Source organism: Scylla paramamosain, chromosome 24, assembly GCF_035594125.1.
Source record: "Scylla paramamosain isolate STU-SP2022 chromosome 24, ASM3559412v1, whole genome shotgun sequence".
NCBI lineage: Eukaryota > Metazoa > Arthropoda > Malacostraca > Decapoda > Portunidae > Scylla > Scylla paramamosain.
In genome coordinates this window covers 18,138,322-18,162,353 of record NC_087174.1, presented here as the reverse complement: position 1 = coordinate 18,162,353, position 24,032 = coordinate 18,138,322, and the positions used below count along the sequence as shown (strand labels likewise).

Genomic DNA, 24,032 nt, shown 5'->3' with positions numbered 1-24,032 from the left:
ATATATATATATATATATATATATATATATATATATATATATATATATATATATATATATATATATATATATATATATATATATATATATATATATATATATATATGTGTGTGTGTGTGTGTGTGTGTGTGTGTGTGTGTGTGTGTGTGTGTGTGTGTGTGTGTGTGTGTGTGTGTGTGTGTGTGTGTGTATTTTGAATTTGTCATTTTTATGTTTTATTGTTTTTTATTGTTTTATACAGAAGTTTTTCACGTTAGTAAATAAATTGGCTTCTCGTTTAGTTCTCCTTCTTCTGTTTTCTTTTTCGAAACAGCTGTTGAAAGTTTTTATATTTCTTTTCCATTGGCCATTTTTCCTCATACACACAAAAAAGATAAATAAAAAGTGTTGTGCCGACGTTATTAGAAAGATGAAGAAATGTGTGTTGTTTCCTGTTGCCAATGTTGATAATATGATTAGATGTCATCATTCAGGGGAGGAAAAAAACTTTTTATCATTATTGTTATATTATTATTACTGTCGTTACAATGAAAAGTTGGAAACATTTCTCTCCTGCAGTTGCTACACCGCTAAGGAAATGCATGTCTATGAATTTCGTTTCGTTGTACTGTCAATGTCAGTGCGTTAAAGTTTCGTCAGATACATCCACGCTGGAGATGCACCATTGACGCACTCAGCAGTCCCAACACTTCATTCACTTTGTATTTCCAAATGTCGTGGTGATGTGCTTCAGTCATTCTGCCTCGTCTCCTATTTGTATCTCACCGGCCTCAAGAATATTAACAACATACTTACCTTGAATACACGCTTTCAACACAGGGCCAGACGAGGTGACTGCCAAACCCAGCCGTTGCAATATAGATCAAATACTCCCAGATCCTGCAAATACTAATATGAATACGAGTATAATGCTATTCATGGTCATTGAAATTAAGAATGAATATTCTATGAAAGTATTTTTTATTCAGTGTATTTGCCACACAAACTCAACTTTTCTTTAACTTTTAACTTCTTTCATTAACTTCTGCAACATTCGCCGTCTGAGATCTAATTTTCACTCTGTAGAACACCACCTCTCATCTTCTAAACCTCATCTTCTTTTACTCACTGAAACTCAGGTGTCTGAGGCAACTGACAGTAACCCCTTTTCTGTTCCCTCCTACTTTCTCTATCCTCATTTTCGATCCAAAGCTGGATGTTGCGTTTATGTGCGCAACGACTTAACCTGCTCTCGTGCCCACGCTCTTGAATCTTCTGAGTTTTCCACCATCTGGCTACGACTACAGAGTCACTCTCAAACTAAATTTATCTGAGGTATACCTCTCACCTAACTCCTCTGACTATAAGAAATTCTTTGACTACTTAATTTCCAAAGTGGAGCACATTCTGACTCTCTTCCCTTTTGTAGAAATCTCCATTCTTGGAGAATTCATTGTTCACCACCAGCTTTGGCTTTCCTCTCCCTTCACTAACCATCCATGACCTAGAGCAACTGGTGCAACACCCTACTCGTATTCCTGACCGTCTTGGAGATACGCCCAACATTCTTGACCTTTTCCTGACCTCTAATCCTTTTGCTTATGCTGTTACCCTCTCTTCTCCGTTGGGCTCCTCCGATCACAATCTCATATCTGCATCTCCTCCTATCGCTCCAATCCCTCCTCAGGATCCCCCTAAGCGAAGGTGCCTCTGGCGTTTTGCCTCTGCTAGTTGGAAGGACCTGAGGAGGTATTCTGCTGATTTTCCTTGGAATGACTACTGCTTCTGTGTCAGAGACCCGTCTTTGTATGCCGAGCGCATAATAGAGGTGACAGTGTCTGGCATGGAGGCGTACATCCCTCACTCTTTTTCTCGACCTAAACCTTCCAAACATTGGTTTAACACAGCTTGTTCTCTTGCTATACATGATAGAGAGGTGGCCCACAAAAGTACTTAAGCCTTCCATCACCATAATCTCATGCACTTTATATTTCTACCCGGAACCATGCCAAGTCTGTTCTCCAACTAGCCAAAAACTCCTTCATTGACAGAAAGTGTCAAAACCTTTCAAGATCTAACTCCCCTCGTGACTTCTGGCATCTAGCCAAAAATATCTCCAATAACTTTGCTTCTTCTTCTTTCCCTCCTTTATTTCAACTAGATGGCACCACTGCTATCACATCTATTTTTAAAGCTGAACTCTTCGCTCAAACCTTTGCTAAAAACTCTACCTTCGACGATTCTGGGCTTCTTCCTTCCTCTCCTCCACCCTATTAAAATTCTTCGCAGTAATGTTTTCCATGCCCTTGCTGGCCTAAACCCTCAGAAGGCTTATGGACCTGATGGGATTCCTCCTATTGTTCTCCGAAACTGTGCCTCCGTGCTTGCACCTTGCCTAGTCAAACTCTTTTAGTTCTGTCTGTCAACATCTACCTTTCCTTCTTCCTGGAAGTTTGCCTACATTCAGCCTGTTCCTAAAAAGGGTGACCGTTCTAATCCCTCAAACTACCGTCCTATTGCTTTAATTTCCTGCCTATCAAAAGTTTTTTAATCTATCCTCAACAGGAAGGTTCTTAAACATCTATCACTTCACAACCTTCCATCTGATCGCAGTATGAGTTCCGTCAAGGCCGCTCTACTGGTGATCTTCTGGCTTTCCTTACTGAGTCTTGGTCATCCTTTTTTAGAGATTTTGGTGAAACTTTTGCTGTTGCCTTGGATATATCAAAGGCTTTTGATAGAGTCTGGCACAAAGCTTTGATTTCCAGACTACCCTCCTACAGCTTCTATCCTTCTCTCTGTAACTTCATCTCAAGTTTCCTTTCTGACCGTTCTATTGCTGCTGTAGTAGACGGTCATTGTTCTTCACCTAAATCTATTGACAGTGGTGTTCCTCAGGGTTCTGTCCTGTCACCCACTCTCTTCCTATTATTCATTAATGACCTTCTAAACCAAACTTCTTGTCTTATCCACTCCTACGCTGATGATACCACCCTGCACTTTTCCATGTCTTTTCATACACGTCCAACCCTTCAGGAAGTAAACATTTCACGGAGGGAAGCCACAGAACGCCTGAATTCTGATCTCTCTAAAAATTTCTGATTGGGTCAGAACAAACTTGGTATTATTCAATGCCTCAAAAACTCATTTCCTCCATCTATCAACTCGACACAACCTTCCAGACAACTATCCCTCCTTCTTCAATGACACTCAACTGTTCCCCCTCTTCTACAATGAACATCCTCGATCTGTCTTTTACTTATAATCTGAACCGGAAACTTCACATCGCATCTCTAGCTAAAACACGTTCTATGAAGTTAGGTGTTCTGAGACGTTTCCGCCAATTATTCTCATCCCCCCCCAGCCGCTAACTCTGTACAACGGCATTATCCGTCCATGTATGAAGTATGCTTCACATGTCTGGGGGGTTCCACTCATACTGCTCTTCTAGACAGGGTGGAATCAAAAGCTTTTCGTCTCATCAACTCCTCTCCTCTAACTGACTGTCTTCAGCCTCTCTCTCATCGCCGGAATCTTGCATCTCTAGCTGTCTGCTATCGCAATTTTCATCCTAACTGCTCTTCTGGTTTTGCTAACTGCATGCCTCCCTTCCTCCCGCGGCCTCGCTGCACAAGACTTTCTTCTTTCCCTCACCCCTATTCTGTCCACCTCTCTAATGCGAGAGTTAACCAGTATTCTCAGTCATTCATCCCTTTCTCTGGGAAACTCTGGAACTTCTTGCCTGCTTCTGTATTTCCGCTTTCCTATGACTTGAATTCCTTCAAGAGGGAGGTTTCGAGACACATCCTTCAATTTATGACTACCGCTTTGGACCCTTTTCTGTGACTGGCATCTCAGTGGGCTTTTTTTATTGGATTTTTGTTGCCCTTGGCCAGTGTCCCTCCTACCAAAAAGAAATGTTTGAAAATAAGTAATATGACCTAACTTAACCTCTCCTTCTGAGCCTCATTTTCTCTTTCAAGCTTCAGTTTCTTCCTTCCCCCCTCATCCCTCACTACCGCACTCTTTCTTTTCTTTCTCTTATCCTCTTTTCTGTTGCCTTCTTTTCCTCTTCCTTTTTATCTCCCCCTTTCTCTCTCTCTCTCTCTCTCTCTCTCTCTCTCTCTCTCTCTCTCTCTCTCTCTCTCTCTCTCTCTCTCTCTCTCTGACAATAAGACAATAATCATATATTAGATTATACCACAAATACAAATAAAGTCATTGTATTGTAATTGAAATACAGGTGTTTTTTTTTTCTGTACAGCTGCATCAATATGATAATGCAAATACCAAAGGCCAGGAATGCCGTATTCATATATTTCATTATTGTTATCTGTTACTGATTTGTTAAGTGCTCTCTCTCTCTCTCTCTCTCTCTCTCTCTCTCTCTCTCTCTCTCTCTCTCTCTCTCTCTCTCTCTCTCTCTCTCTCTCTCTCTCTCTCTCTCTCTCTCTCTCTCTCTCTCTCTCTCTCTCTCCTCTCTCTCTCTCTCTCTCTCTCTCTCTCTCTCTCTCTCTCTCTCTCTCTCTCTCTCTCTCTCTCTCTCTTTTTTTTTTTTTTATTTAAACATAGGTACATTATCACCCGAAGGCGCACTGCCGTGTGCAACCTATTTTAGGGGTGGGACACAACACACAAATATAAATATAAAGATATATATATAAAATGTTCCGGTGTGGTTTTGAATTATCAATTACCACTGGACACTGTTCATTAGTTTCTTACCTTTATATAATAGGTAAAGTCACTCTTGATGAGTTTCTGTGGTTTTCAGGTGAATGTCAAAGGTGAACGTATAAAAATAGGTATATTTAGATATATGTACAGAGTTCTGGAGAAGGGTGTGGCGCGTACGGGACAACGGATGTCCTCTGCGTGGTACAGCGTTACACCCTGGCAAGAGACTGCCGAAGCCGGCACAAGGGACGCTTAGCGCCTTCAAAAAGTGCTGACATTAGAAATAGGGGCGGGTTGACCGCACTCACAGTACATGAATATATTCATAATTATTACTCTCTAATTACATAAATAAGGCAAAGGAAAAGCTACTTATAGCTAAGAGTAATACATGCCAAAATACATTAGGGAGAGATTAACTATGGAGAATACTTAGATACTGTAATGTAGGTGCTACCGATTACTTATCGATGGCAATAAAAGGAGTTCCAATAAATAAAAGGCAATAAAAGGAAAGTTCCATGGTGTGTGTGTGTGACGTAGGGTGGCGTGATCATATCCGCCCCACCCTTATGCGCCAACACCCACTATTTACACTTATGCATATATGTATACATACACTTATATTGCTAATCAGGCAAGACATTATAAATACAATACATATTATTATTAATTATGTGACACCGTTACATCGCTCGGTCACCTACTTGACGCGTCCTCGCGAATACAGTGTACCTAACCATGTTATGTGTATGAAACTCCTTCATTAAGACGTTTACGTCTACTATCAAGATATATATACAAATTTAAGGCTTTCCTAACACACACATATAAGAATATTAACAAAAACATTAAAATAAGGCAAGGTGTCAGGATACTTGGATAGAGAATCCCAGGTTTCAGATATACTGGCAAGGATGTCTCTAGAGCCTCTGAAAACTCTTCTGTGTTTGAGAAGGAAAGAGTGGATAAGGAGTTTGTTATAAAAGAAATCCTTGACTTTGTCAAATTCTCCAGGGAAGTAACAGGGAAAACTCTATATGAAAGGTCTGTCGTAAAAGCTAAATTAATCCTAGAAGGGTAAGTGGTTAGTTTACTAGAACGTACATGACAAGCATCTTGTACCGCATAATGTCCTATAACCTCCTCATAGGTGGTCCCTTCTGGGCAAGTCACTGAGACGTAAAAGTTTTCTGTGAAATAAAAGTAATGATATCCATGAAAGTTGCAATGGAAAATAGGTTTTGAAACCACATGCTTGTATGGACAGAGTGTTAGAGCTGCTGACGCCTCTGAACGTGTCAAGACGACTTCACAAATACCTTTTACTACAGGTAAGAAAGCAAATTGGATACTTGAACAATGGTACAAATGCAAGTATGAAGATTTACAACGTTTTAATTCAGTTAAATCTCCAATTGTATATAATGAAAAATCCTTGGCTATTAGCACTAAGGAAGGATTCATGTCCAGTGTCATCACAGAATTATTAACGGAAAATGGAAAAGGTTTAATCTCATAGGCCTCAAAATGATCCTGAGATTTAAAAGGTATGTTTACAATTATTGCATCTGTGGTCAAGGTAGCTTCCAGCAATGGGTAGTAATACTGGATCATGTCCGCTGCATACACTGGTGTCAATTTGTAGGTTGACTGACCAATTTCTATTGTGTGAAGCAAATCCTCTACAGGAAATAGTGAAGTTGTTACCCTGCCATTGACAGCATCCACCATGTTGCGAATTATCGCTTCATTAATGGAGAGAACTGAACCCAAGGAAGCTTCAAATACATGCAAAGCTTGATCTATAACCACAACGTGATTTATCACATCTAAACTATGTAAGGCATTATCAAGCACAGTTGTTAAATCATTTGAATACTGTAATAACTCATTGAGATTAGTTTCTAATTTAACTATTTTATTGTGATGTAGGTTCAGGACCTTCTTATTAGTAGCTGCAACCGTTATTAGTTGATCATAATGTTTCCTTAAATCCTGTACATCCTCGTCCAAGGCGGTGCCAAAAAGATATTGAGACAGTTGTCCCAACCCATTTATGAGTCCTCTTTTGGTACGAGCGTGCACTGGATGAAGGTTGTGCTGAGATTGGTTCAATTTCCCGTGTAAGAATTCTACCCTTGCTTTTAAAGCTTTGATTATGGTTTGTGAGAAAACTTGTGTCTGGCTATGCGTTTCATCAGCAAGTAAGGATTCCAGTTCCTGTAAGGAGTTATCCAAAGTTTCTGAGACAGCGTCGAGGTCCGAAGTTACGGAAAATAAGGTAGAAAAAGGATATCGAACCAGAAGAACATCTTCTATTAAGGTTACTTCCCCAAGATGTGTGGTGAGAGCCCCCGGTTTGACATGCAACGCAGTGGACGCTTGTAGCACTTGCAGCATGCTCAAGAAGGTAACCAGGAGGCCCAGTGCCATCTGTAAGTAATGCAGGCAATTAGCTGCGTGAGCGAAGGTTATACCTATGCGTCTTTATAGTATTAGTAGAATTAAGGTTTGCAACCTGATCAGTAGTACTCTCTGTTGATGACTGGAGCTGAGCGTTAGTCTTCACAAGCCGATCACTATGTACTATCTCAGCAGTGTTAAGAAGAGGGTCATGCACCTCAAATTTGTTACCATGTAACTGGCGGACAACCGAGCATGGACCACTAAATTTAGGGGAGAGTTTGGAGGTCCTGTCCGGATAACGAACTTTAACTGTGTCTCCAACCTGTATCGTGACAGGGGTCGCACGCTTGTGTTGTCTAGCCATCATTTCTGCCCTAGAAGCTTGTAGCCTACTTCGGACTTTAGCATGAATGTCCTTGAAAACATGCATATGTTGTTTAACATAGTCATCTACGTTGTATACTGGAGTTTGTGGACTTGCCAACAAATCATAAGGAAGATTTTTATCTTCACCATATAATATATAATGTGGGGATTTCCCAGTACTTTCACACATTGAACTGTTAATGCAGGCACCAACGTGTGGTAACCAGTCCTCCCAGTCATCATGGAGACTGTTTACAACTGGACGAAGAACCTCCAGGATTTTCCTGTTTGCTCTTTCTACTAGTCCGTTTGAAGAAGGATGGTAAGCCATAGTGTAGGTGTGTTTAATGTTGTACTGTGTACATATACCTTGTAGGATTTCATTGCGAAATTCAGATCCATTATCACTTAACAACACTCGTGGTGCTGAGTATGGACAAAACAACTTAGTTACTAGCGCATGCGCTACATATTTAGCATATTTTTCCTTTAAAGGTGAGAGAACCACGAACCTTGAAAAATGGTCTACACACACAAGTAGATACTGCGAGCCATTTTGACTTTTGGGTAATTGAAGAAGATCAATGGAGACAATGTCCCAAGGTCGCTCAGGTAGTGGATATTCCAGTATTGGGGCTGGTCCTTTTACCGCACCCTTGTGCTTTGCACATGATATACACCTGGCAACATAATCTTCTATGTCAGTGCGCATGGTAGGCCAATAATAGCTTTTACGCGCTGCTTGTAGAGTTCGCTCTCTTCCTGGATGTCCCGCACTTGGCATGTCGTGCACTAGGATAAGTATGACATGGACTAAACTCTCAGGAATGATGTGCTGTTTACTAGACTCTCCCATTTGGGGATTATGTCGACACAGAACATTGTCTGGTGACATGAAAAATTGAGAGAATGGTATATGTAGACGTGGAAGATTATCTTCTTCGCCTGACTCCAGAGCATGTATGACCTTAGACCATATTTCATGCTCTCGCTGTGCTTTACTTAATTCCTTCAAGGTGAAGTTATTTACAGGGATCGAGTCACCGACAGCTCCCACAGGCACATTTCGTGAAAGTGCGTCGGCTACTACATTAGCACGACCTGGCAAGTACTTGACTACTGGAGCAAATTCCTGCATGGTACAGTACCATCTTGCCACTCGTCCAGTTAAATTTTTCCCTTTGAAAAGTTCAATTACGGGTGCATGATCCGTGTAGACTGTAATTGGATATCCAAGGATAATGTCCTTAAAATGTTTTAAAGCCCAAACTACAGCAAGTGTTTCTTGATGAGTGACAGAGTAATTAGACTCTGCTGGATTAAGCACACGACTTGCATATGCTATTACATAGTTTTTGCCTCTGGCATCTGTCTGCATCAGTACTGCTCCCAGTCCTAGAGAAGAAGCATCCGTGCAAATAATGAACGGCTCTGAATGCTCTGGGAAAGCAAGTACAGGTGCATTTGTTAATAGTGATTTTAATTCATTGAAACTTTGTTCATGAGCAGCCTCCCAATGGAAAGCAACATCCTTTTTAAGGAGTTTAGTAAGTGGGGATGCAATTGCCGCAAAATTCTTGATGAAAGGACGGTAATATCCCGCAAGACCTAGGAAAGATCTGACATTCTCCACCGATTTAGGTTGAGGAAACTTCTGTACAGCTATGACCTTTTCATCCACCGTGTGGATTCCTTCACCATCGACTACATGGCCAAGGAATTTTATTTTGGCTTTTAGAAATTCACATTTAGAAAGCTTTGCTTTAAGTCCAGCTTCTTCAAGCTTCTGGAGGACTAATTTTAAACTCTCCAGATGGGATTCTTGATCCTTACTAGCGATGATTATATCATCCAGGTATGCAAACACGGTTTTGCCAAGTAAACCCGTGAAAATGTTGTTAATCATTCTCTGGAATGTTAAAGGAGCGAATTTTAATCCAAAAGGCATGCGTAACCATTCGTAATGGCCACTAGGCGTACTGAACGCCGTTATTTCCCGTGAAGTGGGGGCTAAGGGAATCTGCCAGTATCCTGACAACAGGTCTAAACTAGAGAAAATTTTGTTTCCACGACCTAAGGACATTAGAAGGTCGCTCAGGACAGGTAAAGGATAATGATCATCCACTGTGACATCATTAACCCGCCGGAAGTCGATTACCGGCCTGAAAGATTTATCTTTCTTGGGAACCAAAAAGATTGGTGAATTCCAAGGAGAGCACGATTCTTGAATCACTCCCTTGTCAATCATGTCATGAATCATGTCATCTACAGTCGCCCTCTGCCTATGAGGAAGACGATAAGCTGGTATATATACTGGCTTAGTGTTTGGTTTTAACCTAATGTGATGTTCCGCTCGATCGGTCACACCTAAGGATTCTCCAGGTAGTGCCAGGACATTGCGATACTTCCCCAATAAGTCCAAGAGCGCGGGCCTCATTTCGGGGTAGTCCACAACATTGACAAACGAACATAGGGTTGGCGCCTGCCCCAGCTCGGTGTCAACAGCAGACTGACTCACCGAAGAGACGCAGGCTCCAGGCAGAATACTGGGTTCTGGTACCACTTTCTTGTCATAAATCAGGCACTTTCCAAGGAAAAGACCTTGTTTGATCCTTACAGAACTTCCAGTAGTGTTCACCACCAAAGCATCAGTGACATGACCCTTTCTAATTGTGGAAAGAGTCGATTCAACAGCCAATCGCCTAACATTACCTACGAGTATACCTTCAAGACAGATGCCACTGCCTACAGGAGCTTCTGGAACACGAATTGTAATCCGTTTTGCCACACGAGCAGGAATGTCATAACTGGCATTGACAATTGCTTTTGCTTCCCTCCATGCTTCTGTTATATCCTTATCTCTCGTAGGAGACCGGACAGATGGAATCGTTTGAGGCTCCCCATTGGATCTTTGTCCCTTCCGTGATAAAGAACCGTTTCTGGGTTGCCTGGAAACCAAAGGTGCAGGATGTTTCATCCCTTCCAGATGTCGTCCGCAGTACATGACTGTATTTTGCTTTGGATAGATTACTATCTGGTGAGACTTCATGGCTCTTAGCCCTAATAAGCCGTCAGAAGGAAGTTTAAAGTTACTGACTACATAGAAATCAGTTTGAATAAGCTGAGTATGCTTAGATAGACTTATTGGTAAGGAAATTTTTCCTAAGATTTTCAGGGCTGACCCTGTGACACCAGAAAGATTCAAGTCACTTGGACGGAGTATCCATTTACCACCGCGTGAATTCCGTTTCAGAATCTTGTAAGATTCTTCAGAGATCACGTTTACTGTGGCTCCAGTGTCTACAGCCAAAGATAAGCGATGCTTACCTACCCTAGTTGGTAATGCCATTATGTCTGTTTGGTTGTTGGCAGCATTTATGGTTGAATACACTGACATGTCAGAAGAATCTGCTGCCTCAGCGTCTTGCGCATTTAGATGTTTTAGTCGGGTTTGTTTACTACTGTGCGCTGGTCTTCCCCCGACTACCTTGTACTGTTCAGGTTAGCTCTGGCCTGTTTTTCAATTCTCATATTGATTATATCTTTACATTGCTCTGATGAGTGTTTACACTGGCCATGTATGAGGCAGTATTGGGTAGCGACGTCCCTGTAGGATCTTGTCCTACCAGTTTTCACTTGGGGCGATGCACCTGGTTTTGGTCTAACAGAGAGATTACCCCCTTTTGTTTTGTTCTCCAAGTCGGATTTATTTGCTGCCAATTTTTGGTCCTTTTGTTTCTTATAACATCTTTTTTCAACATGACCTATTTTATGGCAGTACGAACAGACATTTCCAGGCCTCGCCATGGCTGCCGCACAAGGTTGAGATTGGTCGTCATCCATGAGTGGAGCAACCAATGAGGTTTGAGTTTCCGGAGAGGCACCAGATAGCCCTCTTTTCTCCCGAATCAGGACTGCAAGGTCAGCTACTGTGTCTCCCGGTTTAAAGCGAAAATGACTTGCGGTTTTCTTCACTTCCCCATTCACCAATGATATGTAAAAGATGAATTCCAGAAGTCTTCTGAAATCTGTTTCTGTCATACTGTTTCCTTGGAACCAGTTGTTAAGTCGTAAGACATCCATGAAGTCCGTTACGAACTGATGTGTAGGAATTAAAGCTTTCATTTCGTGAAGAGAGTTAATTTCAGCTGCAAATCTAAGACCCACCTTGGAGGCTAGTACCATGAGGTCAGTTTGACTCTTACCCCCAAAAATGTTCAAGAAATTTTTCTTGAAATTTGCATAACTAGTCCCTATTTCAAGCGGACTAAAAGCGCTGGTATTCATCATGTGTGCTGCTTCTCCAGCCAATTTAGATCTGACGAAAGAGATCTTGTCTTCATCGGTGATAGTATTTGCTCTTGTCATAACATCCTCACACAAACGGATGAAATCGTGAGCCCTTTCTTGCGGGTTTTCTCCGCGAAATGCTGATATTGTTTCAGGAATAGGAAGTACCTTAAGTGTAGTAGATGCATGCAAGGCATAAGGAGAGCCAGTAGAGGTTGAAGCAGAAGCATTAGGATTAGCCATGGTTGCTGCTGATAATGATGGGTATTTATTCCCTGATCTTGTAATCAACACGTTTCCGTCCTCATGAGGCACGGTATTTTCCACTGTAGTGGCTTTTGGTTCCGTTGATAGTGCTTCTGATGATCTAGTGTCACTATTATCCGCTTGGAAATGACACTCCAGTTCATAGATTTCAGCTAACTTCTCAGCTTTAGCCATAAATGTAGTATTATTACTATCTTAATTAGGTATTAATTACACACTTAAATTACGTTTCCATCGTCCAAAGGCGTTTCCACTCTTAAAGGATGAATGGTTAGTATTTTGAGAAGTGTGAAAATTTTAACAGAATTGAAGGTTTAGGGACAGAAATGGAATTATCCCAGTTATCCCTGAACACTTACAAGAAAACGAGAGCGAGCGCTCCGTCCAGCCGAAAAAGAAAACGGTGTTTAAGAGGCAAACTAAATTATTTTAATTTCCACATAAGTAACATCACTGTGAAATAGGTAAGTTATACATGAACCCTAACAGTGTTTACGTTACCACAAGTGTTTTATTTAATATTGGTGTGGTGTACCACTAAGTGTCTGTACTCACGACTGTAGCCGGAGAAATTCACACTTGAAAAAAAAAGAAAATATATATATATATATATATATATATATATATATATATATATATATATATATATATATATATATATATATATATATATATATATATCTTCTTCTTAGGAAGACTCCTTCCGTCTTGGGAAGCTCCTCTTAGGATAGTAGTGTTCTTGTAGAATCCTGCAGGATTCCTGCAGGTGGAAGATGTGTTGGTCTGCGCCGAGAATGTCTGCGCCGATGATGTCTTCGCCGAGAATCTACGACGAATAATTAGACCGAGGGGAAACCAAAGAATTGTTAGGTTTCTCCTCGAGTCTTTTAAGTCTCCTCCTTTAATAACAAAGAGAAGTGAATCTTGGGAGTGGCAGGCTGGGTGAGTAAGGCGAGACCGTTAGGTGCGTCGCTCTTGGCTTGGTGCGAGTGTTTTGGTGTGTCAGCGTAAGTTCTGTAAACAACGCCGGCTCGCTCCTCTGCTCTCCTCACTACCCTGCCACTGTTTGCCGTTTTCTCCGTTCACTGTGTCCGTTCACCACTTCACTTTCAACCACTGTTTATTGTTGTTGCTCTTGGCACTGGAGTTAGTTATTCGTATCTCATTAAGCTGCCACCAAATGTTCCGGTGTGGTTTTGAATTATCAATTACCACTGGACACTGTTCATTAGTTTCTTATCTTTATATAATAGGTAAAGTCACTCTTGATGAGTTTCTGTGGTTTTCAGGTGAATGTCAAAGGTGAACGTATAAAAATAGGTATATTTAGATATATGTGCAGAGTTCTGGAGAAGGGTGTGGCGCGTACGGGACAACGGATGTCCTCTGCGTGGTACAGCGTTACACCCTGGCAAGAGACTGCCGAAGCCGGCACAAGGGACGCTTAGCGCCTTCAAAAAGTGCTGACATTAGAAATAGGGGCGGGTTGACCGCACTCACAGTACATGAATATATTCATAATTATTACTCTCTAATTACATAAATAAGGCAAAGGAAAAGCTACTTATAGCTAAGAGTAATACATGCCAAAATACATTAGGGAGAGATTAACTATGGAGAATACTTAGATACTGTAATGTAGGTGCTACCGATTACTTATCGATGGCAATAAAAGGAGTATGGAAAGTTCCATGGTGTGTGTGTGTGACGTAGGGTGGCGTGATCATATCCGCCCCACCCTTATGCGCCAACACCCACTATTTACACTTATGCATATATGTATACATACACTTATATTGCTAATCAGGCAAGACATTATAAATACAATACATATTATTATTAATTATGTGACACCGTTACAATACATATATATACATTCTTTATGGACTTATGTTAATATTGTTAGCAGGGGGTTGGGAACGAGCCCCTCCAGTGGTGTGCTGCTAACTTCACGTCCTGGGTATCCATCCCCCTGATATGAGGGACGGAGGACGCGAAGACGTTCCACAGTCTGAAGACTCGCCCCCAAAAAGTGCGCTGGTGTTGGCTGGAGCGAGAACGCGGCACTTCCACTGAGTCACCACTGGATAACACCGTTCTCGTGTCCCGCGAGGTGACTCTGGTGGGCAGCCGTAGTCCCGCCAGATGTGGCACACCCTGCACCTGTGCCTTGTGGAACACCACAAGGGCCGCCACGTCCCTGCGGTGTTCTAGCGTGTCGACGGGAGCCTCAGGATGGGCTGGGGCACCTGCTGCTTCCACCAGTCGCAGCGCCCGTCGCTGGATGCCGTCGAGCTTGCTGATGTGTGTGGCAGCACAGGACATCCAGGAGAGGGCGGCATACTCTAAATAAGGCCGTATCTGGGCCTTGTAGAGCAAGAGCCTCCCTCTCCTGTCGAGCAAGTTGGCCACCCTCCTCAAGGAGGAGACTCGGTGTGAGGCCTTAAGGGCAATGTGTTTGACGTGGCGGTCAAACCGCAGCCCTCGATCCACCTCCACCCCCAGAATCTTGACGGACTCCTGGAGTTCGAGAGGAAGGCCACCAAAGCGTAGCCCTCCCTCCACTGCTGGCTCGGCAGCGGGGGATCGAGAAACTACTTCTCCGGAGCAAAGGTCACCTGCCAGCGTGCCCCCCACTCCTGTATCACCCCAAGCTGCTGATTGATCTCTTCAGCAGCACGCACACTTTCGTGTCGAGGGTAGGTACAGGAGAGAGTGCAATCGTCAGCATAAGCTGAGACCGCCGGCAGCTGTCGGAGAAGATCGTCCACGTAGATGTTCCACAGGACTGGCCCCAGCACCGAGCCCTGTGGCACTGACGCTCTTACCGGGAGGGACTCGGACGCTTGCCCATTGACAACGACCTGGAGGGTCCTTCCTTGGAGGTAGTCGCCAAGGAGTTGAAGGAGGTCACCCTGGATCCCCTTTGCCCTCAGCTTTTCCAGAAGGCCCCCATGCCAGACCCTGTCGAAGGCGCCCACTATATCCAGGGCCACCACAACAGAGTCGAGGCCGCCGTCAAGGGCGTCCTGCCAGCGCCCGGTGAGGAGCATGAGGAGATCGGAGGTGGACCGCCCAGGTCTGAACCCAAACTGTTGGTCCGAGAGGAGGTAATTGTCCTGGAGGTGGCGACACACCACATCTGCCACCACCCTCTCGAACACTTTCCCCACCACAGAGAGCAGGGAGATGGGTCGATAATTTTTTGGGTCAGACCTGGAGCTCCTCTTGTGTACGGGAACTACCCGGGCCTCTTTCCACACTAAGGGCCAGGTATTTTCCCGTAAGCAGGCAGAGAAGACTGTGGTGAGGGGTACAGCCAGCTCGCGGGCACATTGTTTCAAAACGTGCTGGCTGATGTTGTCGGGACCGGTAGCTTTTTGTACATCGAGCCCCTGCAGCAGACGCTCGACAAGCCCCTGCGTCACCTCCACCTTGGTTACAATCTCTCTGCACTGCTGCTCCATAAGAGGCGGTGACCTTTCAGGGTCGTCCACCTCCATCTTCCCGGCGAAAAGGGTGGCCAGCAGCTGGGTTTTGTCCTTGCTGCTGGTGGCCACCGTTCCGTCGGGCCTTGTGAGAGGAGGGACAGTGTCTTGACGGTTGAGGCCCTGTCTGCCCTTAACAAGGGACCACCAAGTCTTGTTGCCCACTCCAGGGCCTCCTAGCTGGCGCCGCAGGTCCTCCTCCCATCTCCCTACGGCCCACCGGCAGGTCGTCACCATCCTCTTGCAGGCCACACGATGTAGGTCTTTGTTACGCCAATTAGGACTCTGCTTGTAGCGGAGCCACGCATAATACTTCGCCTCGGCGGCAACGCAGCAGCGATAGCCAAACCAAGGCTGGTCCGTTGGTCTGGCGACGAACTCACGGTAGGGCACGTGTTGCTCCTGGAGCGCCAAGAGGCGGGAAGTGAAGGCTCGCGCCTGTACCTCCGCTCCACCCTGCAGGATGGAAGGCCAGTCAGTCCTGCGCAGGTCTCGGCGAAGGGAGCCCCAGTCTGCCCTATCCCATAGCCAGACTGAGCGAGTGGTGGCCTCGTCACGAGCCACACCCATGTCCACCTGGGTCAGGACAGCATGGTGGTCAGAGCTGCCCACGAGACCCAGCTGGTGGCAGCTGAGTGTGTCCTCCTCCAGGTCGGATATGACGGGGTCCAGGGTCCCGCCCCGCTCATGAGTGGGGAAGGTCACATGGTCCTTCAGGCCCTGCACCGTCAGGAGGTTCTCTCTCTCTCTCTCTCTCTCTCTCTCTCTCTCTCTCTCTCTCTCTCTCTCTCTCTCTCTCTCTCTCTCTCTCTCTCTTTTTTTAAACATAGGTACATTATCACCCGAAGGCGCACTGCCGTGTGCAACCTATTTTAGGGGTGTGACACAACACACAAATATAAATATAAAGATATATACACATATATACATTCTTTATGGCCTTATGCTAATATTGTTAGCAGGGGGGTTGGGAACGAGCCCCTCTCTCTCTCTCTCTCTCTCTCTCTCTCTCTCTCTCTCTCTCTCTCTCTCTCTCTCTCTCTCTCTCTCTCAACATCTCTTCTCTTCCCATCGTCCTTCCACGAACTGCTCTCCACTACTCGAGAGAGAGAGAGAGAGAGAGAGAGAGAGAGAGAGAGAGAGAGAGAGAGAGAGAGAGAGTAAAAGAAAGGGGAAAAGAAGGCATCAGAAAAGAGAAGGACAAGAGAAAGAAAAGAAAGAGTATGGTATTGAGGGTTGAGGAGGGAGAGAAGAAACTGAAGCCTGAAAGAAAAAGAGGCACAGAAGGAGAAGTTAAGTTAGATGAAGTTAGATTTAGTTATAGTTAGAACAAGAATATCGAGTTGAACCGCTGGAGGTGAGTTGGGTTTTTTTTCATTATTCATTAGCTCGTGTCTCAGTAAACATTCAGTGCGATGCGGTGCGCGGTGTTAAGCTGTCCCTGGAGGGCTGCGCTGCGAGACTGGCTAATGTATGGACAGGCTGGGCGGTCCCGGGCTGCTCTTCACTGCATATTTTCCTGTGTCGGACATCGATGCTGACAGTTCGTTAATGTGTATGTTTTTCTATCCTATCACAGTTAAACAGTAAAAGGGAATCACATAAAGATCACTCACTTATTTTTATATGATTTTTCTGTATTTTTCTAGTTCTATGTCATAGACGTCAATTCTCCTTCCATCATTATTATATCCCTCTCTCGTTCACGCCGCCAGTGTTGGTTGAGATTAAGCTACAGCATACCACAACCCTTTAGACGTCCAATCTTCATGTTGGGGGATCTGAACCAGGTGGTGTGAGGCTGTGAACTGATAGACGCGCAGAGTGACCCCGCCCTCTTTTGGTTACACAAGAACCACGCGGACGGAGAGACGTGCTGATGATTCTGACTGTATCGTCTCTTCAGGCTTGTAATGCCGCCCCGAAATTCTGACTGCCGGGTTCAATTCTTGTACCGTCTGTTTAAGCTTGTAAGGATGCTCCAAAATTTTGACGGACGGGTTCAGCTGTTGTGCTATCTCCTCAAGCTTGCAATGCCTTCCCGAAATTCTGACTGGCAGGTTTAACTTATTGTACCGTCCGTTTATGCTTATAAAGATCCTCCATAATGCTGACGGCCCGGTTTGGCTGTTGTACCGTCTGTTCAACCTTATAGGGTCACTGGAATTATGACTTTTTTTAGTTTTTGCATCACCTAATTCTAAATTCCGGGCTCAGTATTATCATTGCCAATGTCATCACTGTCCAATACCTGTCGAGGGACGACGAGGCCTGTTTTGCCTTTTTTTCTCGCTAACAAGAGGCAAAGTAGGCAAAAATAGCTCATTAACCTTTTGATCTGACCCTCGTCCTCCCACGAGACGCTCCCGTTCCTAATTAATTGCCTGTAGTTCAGTTGATGGAGGGGCGCGTACACAGGCCGACTTGTGAAATATAACAGCTAGAGAGGCTGACAGACTAACGGGTACAATGACAGGCAGACAGACAAACAGATTAGTGTGTGTGTGTGTGTGTGGTGTGGCAGCATGGCGGACATGTAAACATCTGCTGGCGGAACGCTCTGATTTTTCATCAATTTGGTCTTAGTCAACGGAGCCCAAGAACATCACAGAGTGAGCCGCAGCGCATGAGTGACGTAAGAACGTGTCTTTGATGCTTGTCTTATGTCAGTTATTTTATATGGATGTGAGTCTTGGTTGAATGCGGACTTGAGACCGATTACAAAGTTATACAACTGGTCGTTTGTTATGTAGAGACTGGATACCCACCTCTGTACTCGTTAGTTAAGAGTAGGCAGAGACGTTTTTTTCTCCAAGATGTGGAAGGAGAGGCAGGGAATGCAAGATGATCCATTTGTATTGTCAATTAATATTGCCATGGAAAATCGTTATCAAACCAGGGGCTATATAGAAAATTTATTGCAGATTGAAAATGATGATATATCTGAAGGCTTAGGAGAATTAAAGGCAAACATTTGTACCTCAGCGTCCTCTAAACGTTAAACGTATAAAGAAATAGATCCGGATCTTCCCGTCCATTCTGTGTATGAAGCCAAAACTCATATCAAGGAGCACCACCGAATTGCATTCACAAGATTTCTAGTGTCAGCACTCTCCCTGGCAGCAGAGCTGGGGAGATGGAACAGAAGAGCACGTGGAAGGCTACCTTTAGTAGAAAGACTTTGTACATGTGGCCAGATACAGACAAAAGTACATGTTACACAATATGCACTCTCACTCAACATCTACGAGACGCATACAACTTTCAGGAAATACCAGACTTATTCTCAGACTTGTTTAGTGAAGCTGAAAGATGTGTTATAATTTATAGAATACTGGAAGTATATAATACCTAGACTATAGTTTCAATTTGACTACAGCAGGTTTAATAGCATCGGTTAATGCCGTAAGAATTATTTTAGATATACATATGGACTCTACATTTGCTGATTTAGCTGGACCGTGCTGCCTGAGCATTGTTATAAATTTCCTTATCTTTCTGTTTTCTGTCATGCAATTATTCTTTATCTATGTTGGACCCATTCTCTAATGTAAGTTCTACTCTATTACAATTGTTGTGGTCAATAAGCTCATCTGAATCTCTGAATCTGTGTGTGTGTGTGTGTGTGTTTGTAATAGACAGAAATGACAGGTATAGAGGCTGACAGACTAACGGGTAGAGCGACAGACAGACAGACAGCTGAAATAGGCCATTTTGGGTGTGGGTGTGAGTGTGGCAGGCAGAAATGGAGTGACACGCACTAAAAACGTACTCGATCACTCTTCTACTGTCCGTGGTCTTTCATAATGATGCCCTAGAGTATAGACTCACAACTCGCCAGTTTATTAAGCTCGAGGAAGAGTCGTGGCAATCAGAAACCAGTCACAGGAGCTGACTCTCGATTCATTGAAACATTGATACGTGAACCTGTCCATGCAACCTTTAATGCGACACAGTGATAATGATTCAAGAATAGAATGAAGCGGTATAACTTTATTACATCGTGATTCTTTCCCGATAACCTTCAACGGATTAACCTCTACACTCACTCGAGCACTTGCATTTACACATACTAGTACAAAATGCTTTTGAGCTTTCATAAGGTTTATAACATTCATGGACCACACATAATTATTTAGGTTCTCATGGATGTATTTTTCCGTTTGATGAGACAGACTCCTTGTTAAACTATTCTAAAATCATAGAGACCCTTGAAGACCCATCGTCTTCCAACAGAGTTTGTTAAACTACTCTGTGATCTTGAAAATACCCTTAAAGTGCAAAGCCTTCCATTAAAGCCTGTTTAACTATCCCCAGCATAATGAAAATAGTCTTTAAACCCAATAACCCAAACTAGATCATGAAAATACCCTTAAAATCCATTAACTTCCACTAGAGTGTGTTAAACTATCGCTTGAATCATGGAAACACACTTCAAAATTTCCAGTACCTTCCGCTAAATTCTGTTAAACTATCACAACAACCATGAAGACACCATTGAGAAAAAAATTGATAACTTTCACTGCATGAAGCACAGGAGATAGGTAAGACTTTAATGAGTTTCAGTATCCGGTACACGGCAAAGCAGGAAGTGAGGTTTGTGTCATAATGTATCGATATGTTTCTTGTGCGTTGCATTGCATCGCGGGGATGATTTCAATTTCCGGGGACAATGTAGAGAGTCCAGTCTCGTGCGGCCTTGACTCTGGTGCCTGGGGATCCAGTGTGTAGGGTTTTCTGACAGACCTCCTCTCCCTTCCTCTCTGTCCGCCCTACAACAATTGCAGCTCCCCTCTCTTCCCTCAGAATGGGGATCAATACATAAAATATGGATTTGTACGAGTTCGTTGTTTATTCCTTGGATGGAATATCTCTCTCTCTCTCTCTCTCTCTCTCTCTCTCTCTCTCTCTCTCTCTCTCTCTCTCTCTCTCTCTCTCTCTCTCTCTCATCTGATGTGGTTTCATCACTTCAACATGCTCATTTGCAAGTTATTGGGGTTTTTAATGATGTTTTCATGTTTCCAGTGATAGTTTAACAAGAATTTTACATCATCAATTCGGAAGGCGCTCATGAGAATCCAACTAATGATCTCTGTGACCTCTGATAATAGTCTTTACAAGAGGGTAAAGCGTTTCAAAGTACATAGCCAATTTACTAGTAAGACAGATGGTAATTATAACCAATTAACTGATGTCGCTTATCTCAAAGCAGCATGTATAAGAAAACATTATTTAGAGACATTAAAAAAAGTAACTGTGGTTCATTTTTTCCTCAGTTTGGTCTAGCCAAACTTTTATTTCCTCCTCTGTTTGTTTTTACATCCCTTGAGGCATTACGGTTATAAAACATTAATGTTCCTCTCTGTTACTTGTTGATGCATTCACTCGTTGTTTACTCAGAGAAAATTTTTGCATCGTGATATATACGCGAGATGTATTTTGAAACAGTCTGCTCTCTCATAAGGGCAGGTTTCAAAGGTTACTTTAATTGTTAATCAGGTTCTTATGGGTGAGGATTTATTCATGAATATGCAGAATACTTCTTTAACTATCGATCTGATCATGAAAACATCATCGTAAACCTCCATAACTTCAACTAGAGCCTGTTAAAAGTGTAGGATTCTTAGTAAATATTAGTAGTCTTGAAAACTTCTGGAACATCCAAATTGCTTCCACTAGTCTGTTAAAATTGTATAATGTTTCTTGAACTACATTCAGTCATGAAAACATCCTTGAAAGCTACAATAACTTCCTCTCGAGCTTCTTGCAAGTTGTCAAGATAAGACACAGAAGTGTTTGATAAATGACCTTGAATATTGCACAGGCTGAGAGTTACGTGAATGTATCATCGGCTGGTTAAATTTGCATAAAGGTGACGGGTCGACAAGACGTGAAGATGATTGGCTTAATGGTAACCATTGGGAACAAGCATAGGAAACGAGAGAGAGAGAGAGAGAGAGAGAGAGAGAGAGAGAGAGAGAGAGAGAGAGAGAGAGAGAGAGAGAGAGAGAGAGAGAGAGAGAGAGAGAGAGCAAATAATAATGATTATTATTATTATTATTATTATTATTATTATTATTATTGCAAATATATTTATTGTTACTACTTCTAATGATAGTGACAAATAAAGAAAGATCACCAATGAATGGTCTGGTCTGGTGAAAAATTTATAATGGAATGAAAGTATCTCTGGTCATTGTCTGCTTTCTTTGTGTAAGGAATGTGGGTATGGAGGAGGGGGAATGAGGGAGGAAAAGGAGACTGAGACAGATTTAAGCTGGGGGAAATTAAATAGAGGAAGGGAAGGTATTAGAGTTTGTTAATTATCCTGTCATGTTGTGATCTGCCCGTGTGCGAGGACACCTGGGCGAAACATAATGAAATATTCCATGGAGTTAAAATATTTCATTGTAGTCCATTGCAATTAGTGAGAAAGACTACTGTACAGCATATGATGGATGGAAAGAGCGGTTACTTTGGACCCCGGAACTATATTATATTAAAAAAAAAAAAAACGCCTGTAGGCGCGCACACACACACATACACACACACACACACGCACACACACACACACACACACTCACACACACACACAAACACAGTTATTGAATTATGAATCTCTCTCTCTCTCTCTCTCTCTCTCTCTCTCTCTCTCTCTCTCTCTCTCTCTCTCTCTCTCTCTCTCTCTCTCTCTCTCTCTCTCTCTCTCTCTCTCTCTCTCTCTCTCTCTCTCTCTCTCTCTCTCTCTCTCTCTCTCTCTCTCTCTCTCTCTCTCTCTCTCTCTCTCTCTCTCTCTCTCTCTCTCTCTCTCTCTCTCTCTCTCTCTCTCTCTCTTCCTACCTTCAGTTCATAATTAGTAGATCGTCCTTGAATTATTCAGGAAGTAATCAACACTCGGCACTGACCACTTTATCTTCAAATTCCTACCAACGCGTATCTTGTCTTTACTATACAGGAAACATAAGAGAATAAAGGAAGTAACAAGAAGTCATCAACCCTACACGTGGCAGTTCCTGTATAAAACTTGCTTAGCTATTTCCACTTATCATTCCCATCCATATATTTGTTGTGTAATCTTTTAAGGCCCCCTACTATAAGAACATAAAGGAATAAAAGAAGCTGCAAGATAGAGCTTATTATGTAAACGTAATGGCGAGAGAGAGAGAGAGAGAGAGAGAGAGAGAGAGAGAGAGAGAGAGAGAGAGAGAGAGAGAGAGAGGCTGAGGGGGGATCGACGAGCCTTAATCATGATGTTCAAAGCGGTAGGGAGAGTGGAACGAATGGATAAAGAGGATTTGCTGATGAGAGATGATGAAAGAACAGGAAGCATGAAGGCCAGGATAGGAAGACTGGTGAGAATAACTTCAGGGGAACGCTTCCTCAGACATGTGAGTCTCTTTCTTCCACTACTTACTTAAGACTTTTCCAGGGAGTTTGTCGTGACTCCACTAATAGTTTATGAAGAATACTGTAATGTGTACCGAAAAAAAATTGTATATACCAGTTAATTGCCACAGAAAAATAATACACCCCAAAAAGAATTCATTCAAAACAAAATAAAAAAAAAAAAGATAAACCAGAAAACGGTAATTAACAAAAATTACCCCATAAAAGAATATTGATCAAATTGACAAATTACAATTTTTCAGAAATATTCGTTCGGAGAGAGAGAGAGAGAGAGAGAGAGAGAGAGAGAGAGAGAGAGAGAGAGAGAGAGAGAGAGAGAGAGAGAGAGAGAGAGAGACTAGCTAAGATTTACTTAAGACCGTAGGAGATGGGATGGTGTTGCTTAGTTCCCAGATACCGATATCCCGTCCCCTCTCCTCCCCTCCTCCCTTTTGGTGAGATTTGACGGTAAAAGGAAATAAAGTTAAGTTTTGTTGACACATCCATTTGCAGCAACGTCACCACACACACACACACACACACACACACACACACACACACACACACACACACACACACACACACACACACACACACACACACACACACACACACACACACACACACACACACACACACACACACACACACAAAAAAAAAAAAAAAAAAAAAAAAAAAAAAAAAACTGCTTCCGAGTTTTCAGTTTGTACTAATATGTACATATATTTATCACATTGTGTGTGTGTGTGTGTGTGTGTGTGTGTGTGTGTGTGTGTGTGTGTGAAATTGATTTTATTTTATTTTATTTATTGATAAAATCAGACTTTATAAAAAGGAAAATGCAACACAGCTCTTACGAAATTGGAACATTTGACAATAAGATGTTTGCATACACGTTTTTCTTTAATTTCAAATTTGTATTAAACAAAGTAAAAATAACAATAACAATAACATCATTAATAATAATAAACAATAATAATAACATTAATGATGATAATGATAATAATAATGATAATAATAATAATAACAATAATAATAATAATTATTATTATTATTATTATTATTATTATTATTATCATGGTAATGATGATGATGATGATAATAATAACATTCAAAAACATTTCCAACTTACCGTATTAAGCACAAATTAAGCAAAACATAATAAAAGAA

The 24,032-nt window shown here is 42.5% G+C and overlaps 1 protein-coding gene across 1 annotated transcript in view; it reads left to right on the top strand.

Annotated features, from left to right (window-relative positions):
- The window catches only part of LOC135112840 (rhodopsin-like), a 95,289-nt gene that overhangs the window by 66,456 nt on the left and 4,801 nt on the right, over positions 1 to 24,032 (top strand). The window lies entirely within an intron of this gene.